The 21,709-nt window shown below is 40.8% G+C and overlaps 1 long non-coding RNA gene across 1 annotated transcript; it reads right to left on the reverse strand.

The window, feature by feature from the left end:
* Nucleotides 1-398: 398 nt before the first annotated feature.
* Nucleotides 399-20,477, reverse strand: LOC132672469 (uncharacterized). The gene is made up of 3 exons (XR_009607531.1): nucleotides 20,417-20,477; nucleotides 6,396-6,627; nucleotides 399-613 (listed from the first exon to the last, which is right to left on the reverse strand). It is a non-coding gene; the product is annotated as an uncharacterized LOC132672469 (long non-coding RNA).
* Nucleotides 20,478-21,709: the final 1,232 nt, after the last annotated feature.

The following is a 21,709-nucleotide window of genomic DNA, read 5'->3' on the forward strand; positions in this document are numbered from 1 at the left end:
CATGCTTGGGTTAATGATAGGGCAGAAATGCCATTAAAGCCGAATACTATTAGTTAATCCACTGGTGACATGCGTTAGTGATACTAGAAAAATTGTACAGTAGTGAGGACTTTTGTAGTGTTTATCCCCCTAGTAAGATTTGTAGGTGTTTTACATGAACTTAATATTCTCCCTTCACCCTCAGTGAATGACTCCGATCCCTTTAACCTACCAGGAGACACACGCAAGAAGGCTTTCTGTTAATGGAACGTGACTGCCGTGTTTTCTCTCAAAATGCAGTACAGTTACTTTGGAATTACAAGTCTACTGTGTGACCAAGAAGCATCCTCAGTTGGATACCGATTGCACAGTTTATTGGAAATGTGAATCATACTTCCTTTATTTACTCCAGGGTTCATGGTTGGGAGTAGAAGTGCAGCAGAAAGAGAAGACTGTTCAAGAAAGTATTGGATTAATCTGAGGTCCTTCCCTTTCGTATCTGATTTATCTTTTGCCGAGAGTTGGCCAGCGCCTTCATGGCAGATATGCTCAGGAAATGACGGTCATTTACCTGTTAGAAATATCTGTGGTGCTCACCTTGATAGCTTGTGTACAGAGGAAATTAGCATGGCCCCTGTGAAAACAAATTCATGAAGTATTTCATATTTTTAAGATAAACTTATGGTGATAATCATCTTGTAATAGTTACATATGTCAAATCATTACATTGTACACCTTAAAATCCAATGTTATGTCAATTATATCTCAATAAAACTGGAAAAAAAGGAGAAATATTTGTGTTTGGAGGCTGGAGAGAGGGCCAAGAGGTCAGAGAAGACAGTCCCATCTTTTGAGACTGTAGTCAGGAATTTAGCAAGCAATTGAAAATGCAAAAAGCTGTAGTAAGCACATGTGTAGGTACCTGAAATCTGGCATCCTTTTAAAACAAAGTGGTTAAGAGGGTATAAATGTTAGTATTCCATTGCTATCCCTGCCACCACAAATCTACAGCCTACTATTTTCCTACCATACGTTTCCTAATGATGCTTCTGTTGATAGAAAGCCCCAGTCATTTTTTATTAATGGATGCTGTGACTTCTTCCCACTCTCTTTCCATTGGCACAGCATTTACTGATTAAGGATGCTGGGTGAGTCAGAATATTCCTTGCATAATGATTGGTTACTTGGAATGGGTACCAGCTCTTCCTTTGTGATAAAGAACAGTGTATATAAATAAGGGTAAGAGATTTTCTTGATGTTCAAGGTCTTTGGTCTCTGAGTTACAGACTATAAATTTCCTGGGCCACATTCTAGATGCAAAACTTCCACTGAAGTCAACAGAAGTTTTGTAAAAAGAAATAAAAGAAAATAAAAATAAATTAATGGCAGGAAAATGCACTATTATTTATTATTTCTTTTTGACTGCTCTGAAGATAATTTGGTGCATAAAGTATTGAAGAAATTTTGGGTTTTTCCAGTGACTCATTTTCATGCAAATGTTTATCACATTTCTGGGTATTGTTTTCCTCTATCATATGTATTTCCATCTTCCATGGGTAAATCAACATCTTCATCCATATTGCACATTCAGCGGCTGTAAATTCAGCCTGTATTCTCATTAAATGTTACAAATATGTGATTTTCATTTATGATTTTAGTGGGTGTTCCTGAAATTTCCACAGCAGCATCTGGCCAGGAAATAGTGTCTGTGAATCAGAATTACTACACCTAATTTTATTTTTCTTCTGTCTACTCATTTCTCTAATCCTTTCCTAGCAAACAGGAGACAATGTGGATTCTTCTGTATCCTAATTCTCAGAGACCCCCCTCATATACAGACCTTAGGTTTGATTTTGCCTTTCCTGTTATACATGGTTCAGGGAACAATGGAAGCAAATCCTGAGTCCCCGCCCTTTCCTCTCTGCCAGCAGTCACTTCTAAGCCACCACCTTGGTTTAATCAGACCAGTGCAAGCACTTCCTAAGAAGTTTTTCACTATGTTCAGCTTCAGTCCCTTCTAATCTCTTGATACTGCTGTTAGAATGATCTTTTAAAAATGTGGAGATGATTCTGCATCTCTCTGCTTCAAACCCTTCTTTTGCCCTTAGGACAAAGACCATGGGCCTGGCCCATGGAGTGCTTCCTACTCTGGTCCTGACTTGCCTCTGAGGACACTTGACACCCCCCCCCCCCCCCCCACCGGCCCCCATCTTTGTGCTCCAACCACAGGCCTGGAATTCAGACCCCACATCATCACTTTCTTCACCTCTGGGCCCTCGTACATGCTCTTCACTTCACTTGGCTCATTGTTCCACTAAACCTGCTCCTGAATGTATCCTGCTCATTCTTCAGCTTAAGCTCCCCTCTTCTGAGCAGTTCCTCTTACTGCCATTGATTGGCTCTGTATTCCCACAGGATCCTACGCTTGACCTTTCAAAATAGCCATCACTCCTGTGACTTTTTGTTTAACACCTACCTTCCCCACTAGATTGCTCTCTTTGTGAGGCCAGTGACCATATCTGCATCGTTACTACTCTCTCCCCAGCACCTTGCACATAAAAGGTGTTTGGGGAGCTAATGAGTATAACAAATGTTTGCTGATATCACTTGAGAACTAATTCCACCACTGACATCAGTGACTCTCTTCTGTCATTGGATGCATGTTAGTCTCTTTCCAAGGAGACCATGGGATGTTCTTCTTTTGAAATTGCACAGATACTCACTGTCCTTTATCATTCCTCTCTTGGAGCTTCTTCCTGATGCTACTTTCACTCTAGGAGCCCAGTTTGCTTTGGAGTGACTGAAACATCTCTTGGTGTGTGGGAGATCACTAGCCTCAGAGATGAGAGGCTTGAATTTGAATTCACCTATGATATTTGTTGGGGTTTTAACTCTGGGCAAACTGTTTAATCTCTCTGGTTATTATTCCCCTAGGCCCCAAAATGAGAGGAATAGACTGGACTGAATATACGGGCATCTCTGTGACCCTAAGAAGCCATTTTGTGTACTTTAAAGAAGATTTAGACAATTGTGCTGGAGTATACAGAAGATAAAATGATTGAAAGGTGAACAAATGGCAATTCAGCATATCTTCCTATAGGGAATACTAGATTTTGACGTAGAGAGGGCTGAGGACAGGGTGTCTGTTTCCTCTAGCATGTGCCCTCCTCCCCATTGCTCTGTGATTCACAGCAGCCCACGCAGTTCTGGCTCAGAGAGAGCTGATGGTGGACATACATGAAACATGCTCTCACGTGGATTAGTGGCAAGCCAGGGTAGTATATGGCCACATGGTGGAGGTTGTGGGGTGATTTGATGAAGTGTGGTTAATGCATAATTAATGAAAAGGCGTAGGATTTATAATTAGACTGATCAGGGTTTAGATTCCAGCTGCATCATCTTATTGTGCGTGAGAGAGAGAGAGAGAGAGATATCCAAGGCAATTAATTTGATTTCTATGAGTCTCTGTTTCCTCCTCTGCACATTTATGATAGTAACTATGTCATAGAGTTGTTTAAGGATTTTTAAAAGACAATATCTATGAGTTATTTGTGTCCATTTAGCATGCCTTCTGTCTTCTGATAACAGCATTCTCTTCTAGAGGAGTCATCCTCTCTACTTAGATCATGACTATGATATAAAGGCTGCCAATCAAGCAGTGATTGGTTGCTGTATGGAAGTCTACTCCCAATATCCCCAGAGTGAGGGATCTGTTGATGAACTGAGCCTGAGAAATCAGAATATGGTCCTGGATCTTTGAAAATGAGTATAAGGTGAGGCTTTCTGGTGGTAAAGGTGAGAAAATGCAGACTCAGAAGCTTCTGGCAGCTGGGGTCCTGGCTTCTCAGAGGCTTCTGATTGGCAGAAGACTTGGATGGAGTTGAGGTAACAGAGCGGAAAGATCCAGGTACCATAACATCTTTCCTTGTTGCCATTCCCAATTATACTTTTCTTTTCCCTTGTCATCTGAGTCAATAAATTTACCTTTTTGCCTAAGCCATCTCAAATTGCATGCCTGTAATTTACATATCAAAGAGTCAAGGACTAGTAGAGTAGCATACTATAGATCCTGAGGGGACTTCAGTTCTCTTCTCCACACAAATATTATCTTGTTTATTTATTTATTTATTTATTTATTTATTTATTTATTTATTTTTGGATCCTCTCAGGATAGTCCCAGGCATTATTGATTGAAATAATCAAGAGTTTCTATAATCTGAATTCCAAGTTTTTAATCTATTAGGAATCTCTCCTTTTACTTTTCCCCCAAAGATTTAACTACTAATCTAAACAATGTTTTTTATACTTTGGAGGCTTTAAAAATATGTGGATATTTACATATGCTAATGCATATTATTATATAATGTATATTATTGCAGAGTACAAAACTGGTATAATTTCTAGGTGATGATTTGGTAATAAGTATCCAAAAGTTTTGTTTATACTTTTTTACTCATGAATTCCATTTTTGGTATTCTATCCTGTGGCAACAAGCCTGCATATGAACAATGCTATATGTACAAATTTATTTATTGTAGCTTAATTTGTAAGGATGAAGATAAAATTACTTAACGCTCAAATCTTAGGGGTTATTTAAGTGCCTTGCAGCCTTTAGGTAATTTTTATAATATTTGATGACATGAGAAAACTCTGATAGATTTTTCAGAAAAAAATAAAGGCCAGAAAATGGTGTATATGATTCTGATTTGCAATATGCACATATGCTCACACACACGTGTGTGTGTGTGTGTGTGTGTGTGTGTGTGTGTATGTGTTCACAGCTATATAGCAAAAATACCAACAATGGTTTTTCCCTAGGCAGTTGCATTACTTGGTGTAAGGAAGACATTGCAATTGATTCCCCAGCATCCATCCCATTATTTCCTCCCCACTTCTATACCATGTGCAGTAGCCATGCAATTTGGTGAGGTTGACCTTCACCTTGAGTTCCATGGGTGGTCCATCATTGTGTGAAATCAATCAGTACGATCCTATCTCTCTAGTTGTGGTTATTGGGTTAGTGGTGGACACATAATCTAGGCATGAACCATTTAGTGGAAAGCATTATCTTGGCATTAACATCTAGTTCAGAGATAGGCACATAATTTCATTGGATCTAGTCAGAAAGAGTTGAAAGACTATTAGTTGGATAGGAGGCACCCAGTCTCTCTCCCTGATATGGATAAGGACACCTAGAGTTCTAGGTAATATTGGAAGAGATTTTGTGACCTTAGAGGGAAGCTAGCCTTGGGTAAACTGTGTGATGCATACAGGACAGAACAGAGGTGTAATGAGATCTTTTATGTGCTGGCATTGTCACGTCTCTGAATCATAACACTAAAGTCTGCCCTAATTTTAGAATGAACTAACATATTACCTAATTAATTAGGCTAGGTGGCATTGAGGCTTTCATCACATGAAAATAAAACAGATCAGACTTAAGTGGTTTTCATTTTTTTAATGTTTTCCATTATTTTTAAAGATTTTTTTCATCGAGCACATATTAGTTTTATAATTTAAAAAGATTACTTATTATGAAAATTGCCATTAGCTAAAAACTGGCAAAGACCCATTAAGTCAGTGTGTATTCTTCTCTCCTTTCTCACTCTCCCCCTTTTGAACCTCTTTCAGTTCTTTTCCCCAAATTCCCACAAGAGCCAGAGAAGCCAAAAAAATGTCAAAATTTTGTCACTTCATTAATTAGGAGACTTGAACTGGGGGAGGCACAACCTACATTCTGTGAAATTGATTGGCAAGTGACTGGCAGGGCTACCTTCTTGCTAACAGGGCAATGGCAGAGATGAGATGATCACCACTGTTTATCAGCATGTGGCTAAATATGTGGAAATGCAGGAGGATTCACAGGGACACTGGTTATCATATGCTGACCAAAGAAGCTCCAAAGCCAGGCACTAGAACTCCCTTGCCAAATTTGGCAGTGTGGTCAAAGGAAGAAACCCCAGGAGCAATGTGGATTGCAAAATCTGAAGTAAATTTAGCCTCGACATATATTCACATCTAATGAGTTGCAGTCAAATCAAATTGGCTAGAATTTGTAAGGCATGACATGTTGGAGAGGGTACTTTTTGAGAGCGGTGAGCCTGCAGCAAATGGTGAGAATAGAGAGCAGTAGCTCAAAATTCTGTTGGGAAGATAATTCAGAAGTGGACCTAGAGAGGAACAAAGGAGTCAGTGGCCAAGCATCTTTAAGATACCGAGTGGACAGCTGTAGTAAATGCTGCCTTGGTGAAGAAGAATGCTCCCTGATAGGGGTGCCATCATTGGGTGGATTCTATCTCTATTTCCCTATACCCCATTGCTCCTGGTTGCAGATTATATACACTATGGGGCTGCCATTAACTAGATGTGAGATCTTAGGCCAGCCACTTAACCTCTCTGTCCTTGAGTTTTCTCACCTGTAAAAGGTCTGAGAGGCAGTCCCAAGTACTTCAAAGGACTCTGCATGCTCTATAGTTGGTCCATCCTTCCGCCCGTCTGCACAAATCAGCCAATGAGGAAAGCTTTGAAAGCCAGTACACTCTGCAACGCAGTGTTGACTCCCTGCTGGCCAGGAAGGCATCCTCCCAAAGTGGTGCTCTCAGGGAGGCAGGGGCTTTTGAAGTTATTGCTGCTCTCCTTGCAGCTGCTCTGCAGAGGGGAAAAAAACCTGGATTTTAAAGAAGCAAATGGTCTTGTTTTTTTTTTTTAAACAAAATTAACTCACAGCTGCAAGCAGCACAATGAAAGCACATTTTAAAATAATCAGATGCTTTTGGGGCCTCCTTCTGCTCCCAGAACAACTTCAGTCCGAGCTGCTCCAGGCTACCTGTCAAGGCTGCAGCCTTGGGCGCCAAATGTCCAGGGGTGAAGTGGGGCCTAAAGCTGTTGGTGTCAGAAAAGAGGCCGCAAGTTTTATGATCTTGGGGACCCTAAAGGCCTCAGCTGTTTGTTTGTTCTGTTCTAATTAGGATGCATTATATATATTTGAAAGGCATCTGACAGCTAATAGGTTGTTTTTAAAGGGTAATTTTATTAAACACTTTTAAAAAATATTTGGTGATCTTTTACATTTCATTTAATCAATTAATCTTTATTTTATATCGGTAATGAATTGTGAGCCCATGCAGTCCCTGAAAGGTGCTTGAGATGACCAAGGTCTAAAATCCTGGTGGTTTCTTAATTTCCACCTATGCTTGGTATACTGATTTCTAGATAAGGATGCTACGTGTTTAGAGGGTAGTTTACAATACTCTGCTCCACCGTGATGTGTCTGCATGTGAACTTCTGCATGTTGTTTAAGCTGCTGAGTTGACCTTAGAAGGAAAAGAAGTAATGGAATTGAATATCTTGAGAGAAGCTTAATGAGATATTTAATACATGGGAGAAGCCAACTTTGTCTAAGAGAATTAAGATCTTCATCATGAGGAGCTGAAGGCCAAGAATCCCCCTGATGGGTAGAGCTGGGTGCAGGGACTTATAGTCAGGTGACCTCAGGGCAAGTCCCTTCAGGGACATCTATTAGTGGTGTGACCCTAAGCAAGGCCCTGCATCTTCTAGATTTCTTGCCTGCACAGAGGAGATGACGATCACTACCTTATCTAAAGTCATGAGGCCGAAATAGGAGTTTATATATATAGGGAGCATACTGTCTGCTGATATTAAGAGTCTGGCCTGACAAACTTTTATTGAGCATCTATTGTGTTTTCAATAAATGCTTCCTTTTCTTTCGAATCTTAAGACTGAATGGGTTTAGTATCTTCTGAAGATTGACAGAAGAGATGTATGACAAATGAAGAGCAATGCTGGGTAAAAGGAGGTTTTCACCTCAAGATTAAAAATATCACTAAGTTGAAAAAAGTTTTTATGTAAATTAAGGGATGCTCCATATTTAGTAAGTTTTAAAGGAAAAAACTAGGAAAAAAAATGAAACAGGTTTAATCTCTTAAGAGTGCAGCTTTCAAAGTAATCCATGTTTACAGCAGAGTCAGGAACCTGGCTGTGATCGAAAGACCATTCCTTTGCTCTCATTATAATTAATAATGATGATGCTATCTTATTTTGGATTTTGAAGACAGCCAGACTATTACTGTCATAATTAAGACTATTGGGTGGAACCCATTCACATTAAGGCCTGGGCCTGCCTTTCTTTAATTTGACAATGGTAGTAACAATGATAATGATAATGTCACAGCTGTTCTAAGCTCTGTACATATAATAACTCACTTATACTAATAACAACCCTTGTGGTGGTTAGTTTCTTGTCCCCTTTTACAAATGAAGAAAGAAACTGAGACAGTTTTTAAATGACTTGTCCAAGATCATACAGCTTAGTGGTAGAGGCAGGATTTGAAGAAAGGCAATTGGCTCTAGAGCCTCCACTTCACCCACTTACTATGCAATCATTTATTTAACTGTGAGTTTCATGTTGTCACAAGCTATCTTGAATTATGATAGGTCATCTTAAATACTTAATCTGGGTTACATAGTTATAGTTTGGAACAAATATTTTCCTTAACGTTTATGGTGGTGGTTCCAATTGGTATCTAGGGGAAGGTATATTTAGGAATTTACTATATTCTTCCATGCATATGGACTTAGAAGCACAATGACTAATGAGTCATGTCACCTGAACACTGAAAGAACAAAGTAACTGAGGATTGGGGAATACATGCCTATGTATATCAAAAGTAAAATCTAATAAACCATTCTATTCCTAAATATCTTTCAAATCTATTTCCTCTACCCAGTCCTGACTCAGAGAGCCTCATCACTTTCTCCTCCAGCATTGCAATAGTCTCCTTCTTGGTTGCTCTTCTTTTATTTATTAAAAAAAATTTTTTTTAACATTTGTTCTTGAGAGAGATGCAGAGTGTGGCGGGGGAGGGGCAGAGAGAGAGAGAGAGAGAGAGAGAGAGAATGAATCTGAAGCAGGCTCCAGGCTCTGAGCTGTCAGCACAGAGCCCGATGCGGGGCTCGAACTCACAAGCCGTGAGAACATGACCCGAGCTGAAGTTGGACGCTTAACGGACTGAGCCACCCAGGCACCCCTGGTTGCTCTTCCTTTTACTACCTTCCATTTTATTTTGCATATTCTTTCCATGTGATTGTGATGACAGAATAATTACCTCATTGCTGTTGCTGAGAACCTTCCTCTGATTTTTTACCTCCACATATCAAACTTGAACTCTTTAGGATGACATATAAGGCCCTCCACAAAATCATCTGCCTAGTTTTCCAGCCCTTTCTTCCGTGATACACTGTGCCTTTCATGCTTGGCTCTTTCAAGCATGTGGAATGCCTTTTCTGCTCTTGCCTGCTGGGAGAAATCCAGTGAATGCTTTCAGACTGAATTTAACCATCACCTCATTGGAGAACCTCTTTTGACCACCTCCTTACTTGTCTCTCAGAAAAAATTCTATCACCTTTGTGCTCCCCCTTACACTTATTCAAACATTTAGTATAGTCTTTCCAGGGGTGTTTTATAATTCTTGAACTACCTGTCAATCTTTCTCACTGGAGGGAGGGCTCTGTAAGGTAGTGGTTGTGTCTTCATGTTCTATCTACTGTATCTAATGCAGTGTGTGACACAGAAAACGTATTCAATAAGTGATTGTAGATGGAGGAATGAATGGATTAACAAATGATGGAACAAATTATATCCTTCAAATAAGAAGAGAATTCTGGAAGTTTTCTCGGAGTTTCTTTAATGAACTCACTTAAACATCCATCCAGTTGGAATAGAACATATAACATGGACTAGATGGCACAAAGTCTGGGGTCTACTCCTAGACTGTCTCTAATTGGTCCGGTGGCCTCAGATCGCTTAACTTATCAGTGATTCAGTGTCTTCATCCAGAAGACAAGGATACATATATAAAACCCTTCAAAGTTGCCATTAGGATTGGATAAAAATAATTCATGGTCAAATGCTTTTGAAAAATACAGATAATAAGGCATTTCAGCAAAGCTTCTAATGATCAGATTTCTTATGGCTAATTCTATGTCAGGGAGGTGTAACATATTTTTTGTGTTCCTTATCTCGTGGTCATCTGCTTGTCCCTTTACTTGCACTGGGTCATTGAAGATACTCTAGTAGGTCCTTTTTAATAGGTCAGTATGCTCACCAGAGCCTTGAATTGCAAAGGAATCTTAGAAAATATAGTACATGTTCAATACAAAAAGAGCATGCCCGTATTAGACCATCAAAAGTCAAAGGCATAATTTGAAATGATGAACGTATCCATTTTAAGTTACACATTACTTTGCATAGTTAATATCACCGTAATTAGTCATAGTTCCTATAATTTATTGAAAAAGATGCTCATCCCCTCTAGTGTACTACAGTGATGAATGTTGGGAGAGCAACTTTGGAAGCTGGAATCAAGAAAATGAGTAACAGTTGGAGAATTAGCATGTAAATCAATAATACCCTTTCTTCATTTTGAATCCAGGATTTTCATGACACACTGCAAAATCAGAGAGCCCCACAAGTTAGAGCTGTCACTGCACCCCACAGAACTAGGCAGACCGCTTCAACTGTAGGAAATGTTTAAAATCCTCTCAAACATTTGAGTAAATCTCTAGTAAATATTTAAACTCTGTATAACTAGTCACAAATAAATTAAGCTGATTTTATGCAGTCTCTCTAATTAGAAGGGCACAGCATTTGTTGAAACGTGATTAGTATTATTCATTAAGCAAAAAATTCTCATTTGTATCTTATTATCACTATTCTGCATAAACCAACACAATTTGTCATGAACTCCCTCATTTGCTGTATCCTCAAAAAGCAGATTATGCTTATTTTTCATTTGGACAGTGGAAAATCAAGCCAGGTGTTTGGCAGCACCAGAGTGTTCAGGTGTAACTGTGCCAGTGATGGAACATTACGAGCAGCGCGGATGAAGAATGAGGCATGGAGAATCTTGGGACTGAGGTGCCTTGAGGCCCATCCCTTCCGAGTGCCCCTGCTGATGAGACAGGTGTTGCACTGGGCTGCTGGGAAGGGAGAGGGAAACAGAAAAGAAACTTTTTTGTAATGTCAGATCTTTTCCCTTCCATCAGAACCTGAACATGCTTGCTTGAATTCCTGCTGCATTCAAGCTATGAGCATGTGCAGTGTAAAACCACTACAGCCGTACCTTTGTTTAAAATATTTCTGAAGCATAAAAATTCAGCTCAATGATTTGTCTAGAACTGTCTGTCTGTCTAGACACATGAGCACTGTACATATTTAGCTTTCAGACTTCTAGATATTGACAGATAAGACAAAGATGATGTTGTAGGAACTGGACGAAAGGGGACTGAAGGCTGCTTCTCCTCCTCTGAGATCTATTCGTTTTGTCTTTAAAATATTCTTTGTTCCCTGGCTCAGGTTAGAGACTCCATTAGGGCTTGTGATTGAAGCTGCTTTATGATTCTGGCAGAAATAGGGGCGTGAATAAGGTAGGGTCTATAAAATAGTGGCACGATGGTAGGAAATGATTTTTTTTAAGGTAGTAGTGGACTTAAAAAAAGCTATTTTGAATCCTGTCTATTCTTTGGGAACTTTAGAGCTGTGAAGGATTGCATACTATTTGGCCTGTGTGTCAGTTTCTCTTTTTTTGTGCCTCTGTTCCTCTTTGTTACTTCACTACCCTCTCTTGTTTTTGTAAATACTCTGCCTTTCCCAGGCCTTACTCCTCACTACTGATGTGGTTGATTTTCTGAGACACCAATCATGTGGAATAGGGTAGGGAAAATATACAACAATATATTATTGGAGAGAATGGAGGTATTTACCTAAAAACATACACAGCAAAGGGGAAAGGTATGATGGAGGTCATCAGATGTCTATAGGGTACTCAAGGCCAGGTTAACACTGTGGAGTGGCTGCAAGAGTCTCTCTACAGCAAGCAAGGGGAAGATACAGAGAGGAAAATTATGGTTCTGCTTGAGGAAGCACTCTGTAATAGTGGTGTCCAGACATGGAATAGGCTGGCTTGTGAGGTAGTGAGCTCCCATTACCAGAAATAGTAAAGCAGAGTTTGGCTCAGGAACTCAAACTATATGAATTCCAGATTCCTTTCCATTACTATTTTTGATGTTTTTCTTTATTGGAAAGGTTATTCCCATCAAGAATACTAGGAGAATCCCCATTGTGATAGAAGTTCAAAATATTCAGGAATCTCCAATCCTTGCTCTTCTGTGCCTCACATTTTCTGATGCCTGGAAAGCAGTTTACCTGCTACCACATGTTACCTGGCAAATATTCTGGTAACACCTGGGGTGTCTGGTCATGCTGAGAGACCAGTGGCCTAGATGGCATTTTGAAGTCCAGCTTTAGGGTACCCCTTGTCAAATTTCAGACAGAAGCCTGTCTAGTAGACCAAGAGCCTCCTGTCACTGCTGTATAGCCAATGTACAGCTATAGAGAACTTAATGGTCCATCCAGAAGCCATTCTCTGCTTTCACAGCATTTCCTTGTTTTCTCCATGAATGAGGACTTGTCCAAACACAAATTTTGGGTATCACATTTGGATACAAATCGGTTATCTACCTTTGAGACTTTTACAAGGTAAAAATGTATTCAAGGGTTATATCTGTGTGAGGTGGAATTAATGACAAATTATCTTATCTTCCCAAGCAGGAAATTAGTTGTGAACTTAGTTTGTTAACAGATGGAATGAAAATTATGAAACTTTCGAAGAACGTTTCTTAAGTTGTGGTCAGGGACCACCTACTTGTTGAAACACAGATTCCTGGGCCCAGCCCTATATTTATTATATTAGTTTTTTATTGCTGTGGAACAAATGACCACTAACTTAGAATAAAACAACATGTATTTATTATATCATAGTTCTGAAATCAGAAGTTCAGGCCATGTTGCTAGGTTCTTTGTTAAAGGTCTAACTAGGTTAGGTTCCTATTGAAGGCTCTGGGGAAAAATCCAGTTCAAATCTTACTTAGGTTGTTGGAAAAATTCAGTTTCTTGCTGGCTGTCAGCTGAGGGCAGCTTTTTGCTCCTGGAAGCCACCTACATTTTTCCCACATGGCCATTCCCATATTCAAGGCACATGGAGTCCTTTCCATGCTTAGAATCTCTCTGACTTCTTTTGCTGTTATGTATCAGAGAAAACTCTCTGCTTCTGAAGCACTCATATGATTAGAGTAGACCCAACTAGATAATTTCCACATTTTAAGTTGCACCAGCTTGCGACTTAAATTACATCTGAAGAATCCCTTCATAGCAGTACCTCAATTAGTGTTTGATTGAATAAGGAGGCTATGGGAATTGTGGGGGGCCCATCTTTAGAATTCTGTCTACCTACTAAATCAGCATCTCTTCAGGGGAACCAATGAAATCTTTTTAGCAGCACTCCAAATGATTCTGATGAGTAATAAACTTTGAGAACTATTGGTATAGAAGGATAATAAGAAAAGCAGTGAATGTTAGGTGTTAAGTGAGTGATGTAGAAAACAACTGGCATAGGAGTTCCAAATGAGGGACCACTGAAAACTGAAGATGCCATTGATTACATGGATGCAATCCATGGGCATTAAGACAGGAACAGCAGGCTTTCCAGGCAGGGCAGAAGGTGTGAACAGAGATTTGAACTTGGGAAAACACATAATTGGCCTTTCAGAGTACAATTCAGTTGAGTTGGGTTGGAGTAGAGAAGTGTGCAATTGTGATTTGGGGGAGAAGTTATGGGGTTGGGATTATATTAACTTGTAGGACTTTGAAATAAAGGGCAGCCAAAGTTTTTACAGATAATTATGGTTAAAAGGCCATGTAATTTTATTCACTTTATCTCATTTACTCATGGAATTTCTCTGCAGTTGAAGGTTATGTTTTGATTTGCTTTTAGTAAATTCAGGGTCGTGGTTGGATTCCAATGATGGCCAAATATTTTTATCATTTTTGTTCATGGGGATGAAGAAGAAGGGAGTTTTTCAGGCTGTAAGAAATGAACTGACATTTGGAAAAAAGTAAGATAACCCAGGGTCAGACTCTTTGGTTGAGGGAGAGTGAAAATGACAACCTGAGTCTCTTTTACAAGCACCTTTCTACATATTCTGATCCCTAAAATGTTTTCCGCTCACCATGCTCCAAGTATAAATGTATTCCAAAGATCCAAGATCCTTACCGGGGACTTGTGGGGGAGGGAAGTATTATTAGTCACTACATCGTCGCTAGAATTGAAAGATGAGAGTTTTGTAGCTGGGAACAGAAGGTGCACTACCTTGGAGCCAGGTTTGATAGCTTTGAATTCCAGATGAAGACTGCAGATACAGGAGGGTATCATCTGACAAGCATCTTAAGCAGATGGATGACAGAGTGGGTGCACTGGAGAGTATTGTTAATTTAATGACTCCAGATAATGCTTCTTTAAAATTGAAAGCAAGCTACTGGGAAACAGCCAGCAAAGCTGTAACTTGTGGGTTTCTGGCTTCCTGGTCTATCCATATAGGGAGAAAGGGAAGGACATGTATAGTTCTGAGTTCTGAAAAACTCAAATTGCTTCTCAGAAGAGGTAGTATAGAGCTTACTCATTGACATTTTTGAGAATTTAATCAAATCATCTTCTCAGGAAGGTGGGTTATCAATTTATTTTAGTGGAAATTCTAAATCTTGTGTTTAAATATTAAATGAATTAGAGAAAAGATTATCTGGGTTGTTCCCTTAGGTTTAGTGAATCTAAAACTCCAGAAATTTGAGCCCATGAAGTTCATTTAATCCCATCCTCTCTTTAATTCATTATTTTATTTATTCATTTAATTATCAAGAATAGCTGTATCATGCTATATGAGGTTCTAGAAATGTAAAGATGAGTCAGACACCTCTGTCTCTTCACAGAGCTCATGCTCTACTCTAAGAAACCAGCAAAACAAGGTTCTACTGTGAGCCAAATCTACAGTTACCCCAGCAGCAGCAAGACATGGACAGATGTTGAGAATATGGGCTTGTCACTACTCTATCCTTCACCAGTGTTAGTGGGACCCAGAAGATTGCTGAGGCTCCCCACCCTGACCTGGAATCAGCGGGACTGATAAAAGTAGAATGTGTTGCTACTAGTCAGTCCCAAGCTTCTGACCTCCTTGTACCAGTGGGGCAGAGTGGGAAGCTAAACTGAGTTTATACCCCAACTTGAAGGGAATGAGGTGGTGCCAGTCAGTGCTCCACTGTAAGCAGGAAAGGTGTCTTAGGAGCTGAAGAGGGAGCTAAACTTCCACTCCACCCATTTGCAATGAGGCAGTGTGAGTAAGTGCTCCATTTTTGCATAAGTAATGCCAGTAGGACCCAGCAAGATGCTGGACATACTCACCTAGCCATCATACTACACCTTGACAGGGGGACTATCTACAAAACAGAAGATCAAATAGGATCTAGAGCCCACTAATACAGCATACAAAATATCTGGATACAATAAAAAGTCACTTATCAAGAACCACAAAAATAACAACTTGAAATGATAATCAAGAGACACCAAGATGATTCAGATGTTGGAATTATCTTACAAGAATTCCAAAGCAGCCATCGTAAAAATACTTCAACAGCGGTGACAAATTCTCTTGAATCAAATGAAAAAAAAAATCTTAGCAAAGAAATAAGTTATAAAAAAGAACCAAATGGAAATTATAGAACTGAAAATTATTAAAAGCAAAAGAAAATAGTGAATGGGCTCAGTAGTAGGGAACAGATGATAGGGGATAGAATCGGTGGACCTGAGGAAAGATCAATAAAGTTTATACAACTTAAACACAGAGAAGATAAACTTATTTTAAAAAGTAGAGGAAGGAGAGAAGGAAAGAAAGAAGGAAAAAGAGATTATTTGAAAAAAAATAATGTCTGACAATTTCCTAAATTTGATGAATGCTCCAAACCTACATATTCAAGAATCTGAGCAAACCTTAAGTGGGATAAACCCAAAGAAATCTATGCTAAAATACAATAAAATTAAACTTTGAAAACTAAATACAAAGAAAAAAAATTGAAAGCAGCTAGAGATAAATGACACATTATTTATCAATTGAATTGAATGTTAGTTTGAATTTAGTATCGATTCACATGATGAATTTCTCATCTGAAACACAGAAGGCCAGGCCGAAAAAAAGTGGCACAGAATTTTAAAGAGTTGAAAGAAAGGAACAGTCAACCCAGAATTTTATATCTAGCAAAAATATCCTTCAGGAATGAAGACAAAATAAACATTTTCAAAAGAAAACTAAAATTTGTCACTAAAAAATCCTACCCTTAAAGAATGGCTAAAGGAGTTCTCTAAACAGAAAGGAAATGAAAACTCTTAAGGATGTTTCCTTAAGAAATGAAAGAACATCAGAAAAGGTAAAAAAAAAAAAAAATCATGATAAATATAATAGACCGTTCTTCTCATGAATTTTTTAAATTATATGTGATAGTTGAAGCAAAAACCAATATACCTTCTGATGTGATACTTGAGTAGAAATACTCAAGAAAATTATGTTTTAAAAATGGGTAAGGTAAAGTAATCTAAATGGAAATAAGTTTTCTACACTTAAAGTTACAAAATATTGGTAAATATTTTAATTGTGTAAGTTACAGTCTGGAAAGGGAAAAATATATTTTCTTGAAACTAGAAATCTCCTCATCCAGAACACCCTCAGTAGACTATACATGGGTGAGAAATATAATTTTATTGTGTTCACACTATAAAAAAATCATTCTGGTACTTACTGGATTGCACTGGATCAAAGAGATCTTTGGCAATGCAAATTGGAGATGGGAGTGGGAGCAGGAGCAGTAGTGCTTGAAGAAAGGGGATGAATTCCAGTACTTGAATTCCTTCCTAAGTTTTCCACAACAAACAGACTTTCAGCTCAAGTTAGAACTTATCAAAAGAAGACCATCCCTGTCTTTTTCAGGCATTTTTACCTTTGATTCGCAGTAATATCCCTGAGCGATTGAAATAGAATTCTTGGGTGCCTGCATGGCTCAGTTAGGTGAGTGACTCTGGATTCTGGTTCAGGTCATGATCCCAGGGTCATGGGATGGAGCCCTACATCATCAGGCTCTGTTGTGCTGCTGAGCATGGAGGCTGCTTAAGATTCTCTCCCTCTTTCTCTTCCCCTGCTTGCATAAGCATGTGCGCTCACACGCCCTCCCTCCCTCCCTCCCTCCCTCCCTCTCTCTCTCTCCCTCCCTCCCTCCCTCCCTCTCTCTCTCTCCCTCCCTCCCTCTCTCTCTCTCTCCCTCCCTCCCTCTCTCTCCCTCCCTCCCTCCCTCTCTCTCTCTCCCTCCCTCCCTCTCTCTCTCTCCCTCCCTCTCTCTCTCTCCCTCCCTCCCTCTCTCTCCCTCCCTCCCTCTCTCTCCCTCCCTCTCTCTCTCTCCCTCCCTCTCTCTCTCTCCCTCCCTCTCTCTCTCTCCCTCCCTCCCTCTCTCTCCCTCCCTCCCTCTCTCTCCCTCCCTCCCTCTCTCTCTCTCCCTCCCTCTCTCTCTCTCCCTCCCTCTCTCTCTCTCCCTCCCTCTCTCTCTCTCCCTCCCTCCCTCTCTCTCTCTCCCTCCCTCCCTCTCTCTCCCTCCCTCCCTCTCTCTCCCTCCCTCCCTCTCTCTCCCTCCCTCCCTCTCTCTCCCTCCCTCCCTCTCTCTCCCTCCCTCTCTCTCTCTCCCTCCCTCTCTCTCTCTCCCTCCCTCCCTCTCTCTCTCTCCCTCCCTCCCTCTCTCTCTCTCCCTCCCTCCCTCTCTCTCTCCCTCCCTCCCTCCCTCCCTCTCTCCCTCCCTCCCTCTCTCCCTCTCTCCCTCCCTCTCTCTCTCCCTCCCTCTCTCTCTCCCTCCCTCTCTCCCTCCCTCTCTCCCTCCCTCTCTCCCTCCCTCTCTCCCTCCCTCTCTCCCTCCCTCTCTCCCTCCCTCTCTCCCTCCCTCTCTCCCTCCCTCTCTCCCTCCCTCTCTCCCTCCCTCTCTCCCTCCCTCTCTCCCTCCCTCTCTCCCTCCCTCTCTCCCTCCCTCTCTCCCTCTCTCTCTCCCTCCCTCTCTCCCTCCCTCTCTCCCTCTCTCTCTCCCTCCCTCTCTCTCTCCCTCCCTCTCTCTCCCTCCCTCTCTCTCCCTCCCTCTCTCTCCCTCCCTCTCTCTCCCTCCCTCTCTCTCTCTCTCTCTCTCAAACAAAACAAAACAAAACAAAAGTCTAATTCTAGTGTGGGTTCAGTGCAGCAGCAGGCAAAAGCAGGAAGTGATTTTGCTGCCATAGGCCTGATGTCTGCTTTCCCAATTGTAAATCATAAGCAAATACATTTGTAATGGATGGAACCCTTCTGTATTACTCTGACATGCTGTGTAATCACATAGATCTCCATGGAAGGGTAGGTAAGATCCTAAATCCAACTCAGGCATCCACTGGGACCTCAGTACCTGTGTAAAATTTAAAACATAGTGTTGTTTTGAGCAAACAAGTTTTGACCTCGGCCTTAGTACTAATGCCTGTTTTGGCCTGCACTTGTGAACTGGGCTAGATTACACATAGGCTTTGAGAACTGCTTTTACGTAACTTGAAATCCCTTTCCTCAAGCCCTATCTGATGATTATGGTCTGCAGAAACTTATCACTTTCAGAGTTAGAGAAGGATGCAGAGATCCACTTCCCTGTGCTTCCCTGGTCTTGCTGGGCCTTGCAATTAGAGTCAACAAAGGAGCCACACTGGAAGAAGGTAGAAGAGAGATAAGTAATGTGAACCATCCAAATAGGAACTCAGAAACATGGTAGAGAAGCAGGGATAGCTCTTCGTCTTTTGGCTGTACACATCTGAAGTTTCTTAGTTATCATAGCCCAACTGTCCATCTAGGATGATTTCATTATGTCCTTGGATATTCCTTCATGGAAGGTTGGAATGAGATGTGAAAGGCTTGAAACCCTTCTACATTTATGGTTTTCAAACTTCATTGGAGCATTGGGCTGGATATTCTGCTTGCAGTCAACAAGAGTGACATTTATTCAAAGAAAATGTACACAAATAAAACAAACAAGAAGCTTCTCTTTGACATGGGAAATAAGGATTCCAGATTCTTCATTTCTCAGCATTTTCCTCAGGGCTCCTGTGAAGTACCTTCTTGGACTACAAGGGCTTCACACAGTACAACTGGAAACAACTGAGTTAGGGTAAGACGGTATGGGGAACACACAGACCCAGACTTTTACCTTCTCATCCAGATGAACACTGCAGGCTACCCTTCTAGAGGCCTGTTCAGGATACCAGCCAATTACCCTGTAGCTCTTACTTTCTAACAAGGACTGATTCCACCTCACCTTCTGCCAATTAGCTGTTGGCTGGAGTCCTTTTCCCAGTGACTGTTCACTTGAGGGTATACAGCTGTTAACCTACCTGATGTAGAAGAGTTGTTTATGTTGGTGCTGCTGTGCTTACCATCCTTGGGTCTGAGTTGGTATATTGGACTCTTTGGTTCTCAGTACTAATGGTCTCTGATAGGTTTCTCTGGATCCTTACACAGTAGGTACCTGTTTTATTCTCTGCTTTGAGTGGTGCAAGCTTGCCAATGCATGTTATGATAGACCATTCTTTCATGGATAGCTCTTGGCTAGCAATTCATTTATAATATCTGGGCAGAGCTTACATCCCAATGATCCTCACTCTGCTCCTTGAGAATATCATGGAACAAGGTTAATTGTCTCTCACATGGTAAAAGTCCTGTCTTCACGTTTCTGAAGAAAGACCTCATGTTTTCTCTGAGCCTTCTCTTTTTGTGTTACGTATTTTCAGGATGCTTTTATTTCAAATACTAAATAGTAAAACTTCTTTATCTGGTTACCTGCAGAAATGATATTTTCTTTGTCTTAACAACAACAAAACCTTCAAGAATCAGGACTTCTATAGGAAGTTCTATAAGAACTTCAGAGTAAGATGGATTTTCTTTGTGCCATCATCCTCTGCTTCTTTATTCGGCTACTATTATGGATCTGGAGCAGTAATTGATCAAGAGTGATGTTTCTGATTCTTGAGGTTTTAGATACAGTAAATGTATGGAAGGGGAAAGGTCAGTTGGGAGTGACCGACACATTATTTTGGATAATCCCTCTACCTCCTCAATGAGGGATCCCTCTACCTACCCCACCAATGATCTGCGCTGTTGGTTGCTGGGCCCCTTTCCCAGGCTTTGGAAGGAACAGGTATTAATGTTTATTCGTCCCTATTTTCCTTATACATGCGTATCCTTCCAAATGAAATAGACGTTTTGTCTCTCCAGTGCCCAGCACAGTGGGTAATACAAAGTAGACATTCAGTAAATGCTTGGTGATTGAATGAATAAGCAAATCAAATAAGGAAAAGCCCCAAAGATAGTCTTTCTTCTGTTCTCTCTGTATCTCTGCATCCCTGTCTATATGTCTGCCTGTCTGTCTTACTTACACATACACCCCTACCTAGAAGGGTCCAATCACACAATGAGTCCATGCACTAAACCTTCCCCTCACCAGCTCAGGGTTTTAGTATCATGTCTCCATGGCTGAAGGTTTCCTCTGACAGTTGATGCTGTTTGCAGGATTGGAATTTCCCTGACATTCTAAGTGTCAGAGTCCATTTATTCTACTTGCAATAACTGATTCCTGTCTTATGCTTCCCATCCCATATCTGTCCCATAGTTTCCTGTTCCTGCAAATTTTGATTAGGAGTACTCCTGGCCTGGGCCTCTGCTACCTACAGTTGGATCTCCCTAGTCCTAATTATCTAAGCCTCTGCTCATGCCTCATTTTTCCTCCCTTCCTTGCTTCTTTCTTCCTTCTTTCTGGGGCAAATATATACTGTATGCTTACTCTATTGCCGAGAAAACAGCAATAAATGAAATACTAGTCCTTGCTTAAGAAGCATAAAGTCCAATGGAACCCCATTCTCCTGTGAGAGCCTCCATCTCTTGTCTGCTGCTACCTCTTGAGAGTTCACCTTATTCCCTCTGAGTCTGTTCTCTGGGTCCTGGCCCCATCACATTTCCCTTTACCACCACCTCACTGCTGTTGCTTAGGGTACTGCATTTGATGCTTATGGGTCTTTAGAATCCTGAGCTTGTTGAAGTCAGTAGCATACCTCATGGCTGCCCATGACCTTATGGTGGCATCATCATACCTCACCAGGGTGCCCATGGTGCCCATGGTGGCATCATCATACCTCATGGAGCTGACCAGTTTCCCACAAGCACGTGCATGTGTGCATGCACACACACACGTTTATGCTTTCTCTGTTGTACTCCACCAGAAAAGACGATATTCATTTATATTAGTTACATTTTTGATTCTAAGACTTCCTGTTATATTCCCCAAAACCTTTGCACTTGTATGGGCAAGGTGACTGGGGGCTCTGATCGGGTTTCCTGGAATACATGATGACAACTGCCTATGATACCAAGCTCAGCTCACTTGTTCTGTATCTGAATATGAATAGTGGGTGGTAACAAGGATAAACTTTTTTTCCTTTTTTCCTAATTCTATATTATCACATTGAATGTATCAGGGCACATATTCATTGCCTTAGCCTCCTGGGTTGAGTTGCTGTGCTCATGCATAATCAGATAAGGAGAAGTGGGCCCCATCCTCATTTAGAAACTCAATGCACCTGGAACAAAGAACTTCTGATTCTGCTTACCATCTGCTGGGGGAAGAGAAGGCCTCCCACTGCCCCATTTGCCACACTTAAATTGGAGGGTGCATTCCCAGCAGGTGGTTGAGAGTGTGGATCCACATCCCGGGTGTGGATTTCACCCTCAAATGCCCCAG

This window comes from Panthera onca, chromosome C1 (genome assembly GCF_046562875.1).
Source record: "Panthera onca isolate mPanOnc1 chromosome C1, mPanOnc1 haplotype 2, whole genome shotgun sequence".
Taxonomy (NCBI): Eukaryota; Metazoa; Chordata; class Mammalia; order Carnivora; family Felidae; genus Panthera; species Panthera onca.